Genomic DNA, 6,515 nt, shown 5'->3' on the forward strand with positions numbered 1-6,515 from the left:
GGGAATGTAGTGGAGAGGAGGGTTAAGGGAGAAAGATCAACCAAAGGACTTGTATGCATGCATATAAGCATAAGCGATGGACACAGACACCAGGGGGGTGCAAGCATGAGCGGGGGCTGGGGGGAGATGGGGGGAGGGGTAAGGACACATATGTAATACCTTAATCAATGAAGAAAAAAAACTGAAGTGCCTGGAAATTTAGCTGGTGGATTCTGGGGAAAACGATGTAGGCATATTTTTTAAAATAGCTTTATTGAGATTTAATTCAAATATCAGACAAATGACCCACTGAAAGTGTACAATTCCATGATTTTTAGTATAGTCATAGAATGTGTAACCACCATCACAATTTTAACACATTTGCATTATTTCAAAAAGAAAGGCAATGCCCATTAGCAGTAACCCCTAATTGCTTCCCACCCTACCCAATTCTCAGGCAACTCTACTTTCTGTCTCCAGAAATTTGACTATTTTAGAAACTTAATATAAGTGGAATAATGCAATATGTGGTATTTTGTAACTGGCTTTTTTCACTTGGCATAATGTTTCCAGGGTTCACCCATGTTGTAGCATGTATCATTACTTCATTCCTCTTTATAGCTGAATAATATTTCATTGTTTGTATATACCCCTTTCATTTATCCACTCATCTGGGTTTTTCCTACTTTTCTACTATAATAAATAATGATGCTCTGAACATTTAGGTACAAGTTTTTGTGTAGATATTTGTTGTAAGGACATTTTAAAGTAAAAACTGTGTAAAAAGTTAAATGAATTAGATAAATATTTAATAAGCATAAAGCATTATGTAAACAAAAAGTATCTTAGCATTTTTATTATTTTATGTCTTTCTATTTTGTTTCTCTATACAATTAGTTATTTATAATCAACAAATATAAAAATAAATTATAGATACATAGTCATAGAAGAAAAACCCCCCAAAATAAAAAGATATATAGTGAATTATATTTTTAAAAAATAATTTGTGTCCAAGACATGTCAGAGTCAAAGCTTTGCTTCCTATTTCCCATCTTACCTACCAAGGTCTCATCCCCATCTCTCCCACTGCTCAAAACAAACATTGTCTAATCTCAGATGACACTTGAGCAAGCTACACCCATTTTGCTGAGATGGACAACTGGGGAAGGGAGGCAAGCATTAGGAGTGAACTTCCCATACCCATACCCAGGCTGTGCTGATGTAGGAAGTACCCTGGATGCCAGTATTGCCATCCCTTTACCTTGCCAGCCAGGTGGGATTGCCACATACTGCTGTTAGAGAGACTACAAATGCTAACTAATCAGAAAGTTTCATGCCTGACATTTTCTGGAATAAATCAGTCATACCCACCTATAGGGTACTTGGGGGTTGTGAGTGAGGAAAAACTCTCATGTTGTATCTACTAGACAGAAAGTTCCAAGGGTAGGGACCTACAACAATTTTGCTAACCATTATAGATCTGCTCAGAGCCTGCCATATAGTAGAACCTGAATCCATATTGCTTGGTTGAATGAGTAAAAGTATGAATTCCTGAAGGCTATTCTCAGCCCAAGGAACCCCTCCCCCATTTCCTTCAAGATTTAAAAAAACAACAAGAAAACATATCAATAAGCTTTACCATCATTATTTCATGTCGTCCTCACTACAGCCTTATGAGGTAGGAATTATAATTTTTCTCAGTATATAAATAATAACAATGGTTAATGCTTGCAGACCAGGTACTTTTCTAAGCTGTTTATACATATGAATTCACTTAAGCCTCATAACAATTTATGAGGTGGGTACTATTATTAGCTCCATTTTTCAGAGAAGAAACTAAAGCTTGGAGGATGAAGTAATTTTCTCAAAGGCACACAGCTAGCAAGTTGTGGCTCAGATGTAAAGGGCTTAACATCATGTCTTCTTATTCTAGAGGTCCTGGTCTTTTCACTGCATCAAGAACACCAAGGTCGAGCTCCCACACACAAATTTGCAAATGTCTCATTTTGGCCCCTTCTCCCATGACCATTACATCCGTGGCAAGTCTTCTGGCTCTGTGCCTTCTACCTCTCCTATCTCTAACTTTACTCTTCCTTGAAGAACTTTCCCTTCTTCTTTCCTTTATGGATCATCCCTCCAGATTCCATTCCGATTTCCCATCTACCATGTGCCAGGCTTGTAGCAGTGGCAAATCCACTGAGGAGAAGTGGCTTGTTCAAGACTACTCAGCCTAGATGTGGCAAAGGTGGACATTACATCCAGGTCAATATAACTCGTTGTTCAATGCTCTTTCAGCCACACCAAGCTGCCTTCTGTTCTGAACCGGGAAACTCTACTGAGAAAGCTTCCTAGATCGCCCAGAAATGAACTCACAGCTCTCTTTAAGTCCATATATGCGAATGCCTATTCTTTCCCCTCAGCCCATGAACCTGTGTTTCACAGATACATAGCATATGTTAGCATCTAGGTGATTTATAATTAGCCACACAGGAACAATCCTCAGTGCAGATTTTTCACCCACGTCGGGAGCCAGTACCCAACACTCAACTGACACATTATTTGACTGGGCTGTGGAACCATAGAGAGGGGTCCTGGAGGTGAAACCTCCTTCTTTGGGATATATGGCCCTATGCTGCTCTTGCTAAGTGGTTTTGCCATGACTTGAGGATCTATGTCAAAACTCCTTTCTTTGGACCCAGTAATTGAGAGGTGGCCGTTTGTACCAATCTCAGATATACACACCCAAACTCAGGCTGGTTAAGGCATCTATGGTAGTATCCTAAGATGAAACAAGCTATCTGAATAGGTGGTGAGCTCCACATCATTGGAGGTATGCATCAATGGCTGGCCATCCACTTGGTAAAGAAGATGTCTACATGGAATGTGGGAATGGCATTCAGAAGTATTTAAGGGTTTCTATGCATTCATATGCTCTTCTAAATTCTCTACTCTCCCTCCTGCCCCTCCTACAGAAAATACACACTACATGTGGCAAATTGATCTTGCTTGGGATGACAAGGGCAAAGATCTGGAAAAGTAGAGACATCTTGGGAACTGGGAACAGAACTGCGGAATCACCAGTCATTGTCACACTCTCACCTTGTATCCTGCCATGCTAATTCCAGGCAAAGATTGGGAATCTATAAGCTGGTCTGGTACAGTGAGGGCCCAGGGTGTGAACAAGTACACTTGAGAACATGTATTTATATGATCATATGTATGTGCATGAAGATGAGCCTGTGGAGGGCATGTAAAAGCACACACCCATGTGAACAGGTGCCCAGGCAGCCAACTGAAAGTCCCACGCACACCGTGGGAGCTCATGAACAGGAGAGGATACTTGAGAATGTGTCCTTGGGTGAATACAGGAGAGCCCTCATACACATATGCACTCAGATGTGTGACTAAGTGTGTGAGACCAGTTTTCTGTACAGACTCCAAGGAGCAAACACCAAAGAGAAGGCTGGCAGCAGCAGAAAGAAATGCAAAGATGCTACCGAAGAACCTCAGGAGGTTGCAGTTATTGAGGATGGGACAACAGAAAGCAGGGTCCAACTCCTAAAAGCCTCTGCCTTTCTTCCAGGCTTCAACATTTTGGAGATTAAGAACAAACAGTCGTGACACGTAATGTTCATGTGGCGGAAACAGCCACAGCAGAAGGAAAAGTTGGCAGCTAAGAAAAAACTTAAAAAAAAGAGATATAGGCTCTTGGTAATAAGGCTCCACCAAAGTCTATACCCAACAACTACTGAGTGTATGATGAAACCACAGTAGACCCTAATGATGAGGAGGTGGCTTATGATGAAGCTACATATGAACTTGATTCTAACTGCAACAAACTTCTTCCAAGGTTGTCATTACAACATCAGCTAGACCTTATGGGAGAATAGTACAACTCTATGAACAGCTCTCCACAGTTATACCAAACTCACATGTTTATTACAGAAGACTGGCTCTGAAAAAAAAAATCCCACCGTGCATCTCAAGAGATTTCACAGATCTGATAAATATTAATGAAGATCGTAAAACACCAAGTGGATAAATTCTTAGTCACTTGCCAAATGGACCAAATGAACAGTGTTCGTCTTTATAAAGAAATTAAGAGAAGAGGCGAGGACCCCACAGAACATATACCTAAAATAATTCTGAATAATTTTACAATATGGCTGGATCATTCTGTTGGATGGGTGTTTGCATCTCTCTTTCCCCATAATTCTCAATTTATCAGAAGGCAGGTTGCCGCATTCCACAATCAATGGGATTATATCTTCCTCAGATTTCACAGATATTGAAGAGTGAAAAGAAAGTGGAAATTCAGGGACTTGGGCCATGTTTTACCTTAAAATTAAAATCACTTCAGAAAGGAACCTTTGATTCTAAATATGGAAAATATGAATGGGTCCATAAGCCCCAGGAAATAGATACAAGTAGAAGAAAATTCCATTTATAAAGTACTGAAGGAATAGTATTAGATTTGGCTGAGCAGGCCTATCTTGAAATTGTGACAGAAGACTCTTCAAAATGGCATTTATTTATTTCATACACCTTCTTTTGTGTCTAGACAAATTACCAAGTGCCATGAATTACCAGTCACTGTTTCTGTAGGAAATATAAATAAAACTCATTTTGGTGAGAGGTTGTTTTTTTTGTTTTGTTTTTGTTTTGTTTTTCTTTTTAAAGTATGTGAGGACAATGACTCAGAAAAAGCATGGTGTCCCTTGTTGGACCATGACTTGGAGGCTAACCTCTATAAAACCTCCCTGTTTATCAGGGACTTTACTGTGCATGATTTGCTTTGCCTCCCATAGTAGCCCTGTGGGTAGGTAAGACAGAGTTATTACCACGTGTGTGGATGTATGCACGCGCGTGTGGCATGTGTCTAGATGCCCTGCCTGTGATTGCTGTTAGATACTATCAGAGACAGGTTATGTTTAGATTTTGCCACAAAATAAGGGGAGATTACAGTCTATTACATAGACCATGTACAGATCCAGTTGTATCCTGACCCCCTGTATGGCCTTAGGCACATCTCTTCCCTGCTTGAGCCTCAGTTTCCTCATCAGTAGTTTGGAGGGACGAACAGATGACTTCTACGGGCCTTTCCATCTTTGATATTGTGTGACTATCTACCTACCTTATAAGAGGAAAGAACTGAAGGACAGCAGTTAGTATTGCTCTCTCAAAGTCACCCAGAAGTCATGGCTGAGATGGAGCTCTAGCCGGATTCTCCACCTCCTAGGCCAGTCCTCTCCAGGAAATGATATGCCCATTTGATATAAGAGAGTAACATGAGAGAGGTTCCATGTTCTGGGTACTTGCTATATACATAACACATGCTAGGTGCTGGAAGGGGGCAAAAGGACACATCAAACAAACAGTTCTGTGTGTGTATGTGTGAAAGTGTGAGGCTGGGATGGGGGCACTCATATGTGTGCTTGGTTGTTCTGAGAGACCATAGATAACCTCCGGGCCCACAGATCTCCAGGGAAGACACATCAGACATGTATGGAACTATTTATACTGGGTTCATCTCACATCCAAGCATCTTGTCCCTTGGCTGCCCCTAAACCCCAATGCAGCTCAAAGCAGTCCTGGGCCCTGGCTTGACTTCTTGCCACCTTCAAGTATCCTTGGCTTCTAAGGTGTCATCCTTCAGCTCCAAAATGGATCGCTTCTCATCCTAGACTCAAGCAAGTCCAGAGTAGAGAGTTGGGGGTGGAGGCTGTAGCAAAAGAGCAGATATGATCTGAGACCTTAACCCTGGAGTTACCAAATATGGAATAATAGTTGTTCTTTGCTTTGGTGCTCTGTATAGAGTTCAGAAATCTGCTTCTAACAAGTCATGTGTGTTGACAACCCACTTCATGCTGGTTACTTTAAAGGCAACCTCCCCAAATCTTCGTAGCCTCTCTGTGAGGCAGGCACTGATTTTGCAGAGTAAGAAACTGAGAGGACTTGCTCAAAAGCACACAGCTAGTGTGTGTGTGTGTGTGTGTGTGTGTGTGTGTGTGTGTGTTGAGTGGGGGTAGGGATGTGGAATTCAAACCCAAGTTTCTGTTTCCCCACTCCTCATGCCTCCCCAGCTGAGGGAGAGCTCCATATGGTGTGGGATGCCAGGGACTCAGTTTCCCCATCAGAACTCCAAGAAGGTTGAATTAGATGATATAAAGGGCCCTTTCAGCCAAAGTGTGTGTGGTGGTCTGGCAGGCTGCCTCCTTTCCCTGAGATCTAACCATGTGTTGATTGGCATCTGCCACAGCCCTCTGTGTACATGTGCATGAACATGTCTTTGCACTGGGTGCGTGCTTCTGTATGTCCACATAATTTTGTGTATGTTCCTGGGTCCATGTGTATCTGCATGCTGTGCTTGTGCATGGGAAGGCATGTGTTAATGTGCAAGTGTGCCTACTTCTGTATGTGCATACAGGCATTTGTATGTGAGTTTACATGCTTGTGGCTGTGAACTGTCTATCTGTGCATGTGCATTTGCATGTGTTTGTCTCTATGTGGGTGTGTAGGCAAGCTTGAATGGCATG

The 6,515-nt window shown here is 41.7% G+C and overlaps 1 pseudogene; it reads left to right on the forward strand.

Annotated features, from left to right (window-relative positions):
- The first annotated feature begins 2,965 nt into the window (after positions 1 to 2,965).
- On the forward strand, positions 2,966 to 4,496 carry LOC102751718 (annotated as a pseudogene).
- The last annotated feature ends 2,019 nt before the right edge of the window (positions 4,497 to 6,515 follow it).

Source organism: Myotis davidii, unplaced genomic scaffold, assembly GCF_000327345.1.
Source record: "Myotis davidii unplaced genomic scaffold, ASM32734v1 scaffold1520, whole genome shotgun sequence".
NCBI classification, from domain to species: Eukaryota; Metazoa; Chordata; class Mammalia; order Chiroptera; family Vespertilionidae; genus Myotis; species Myotis davidii.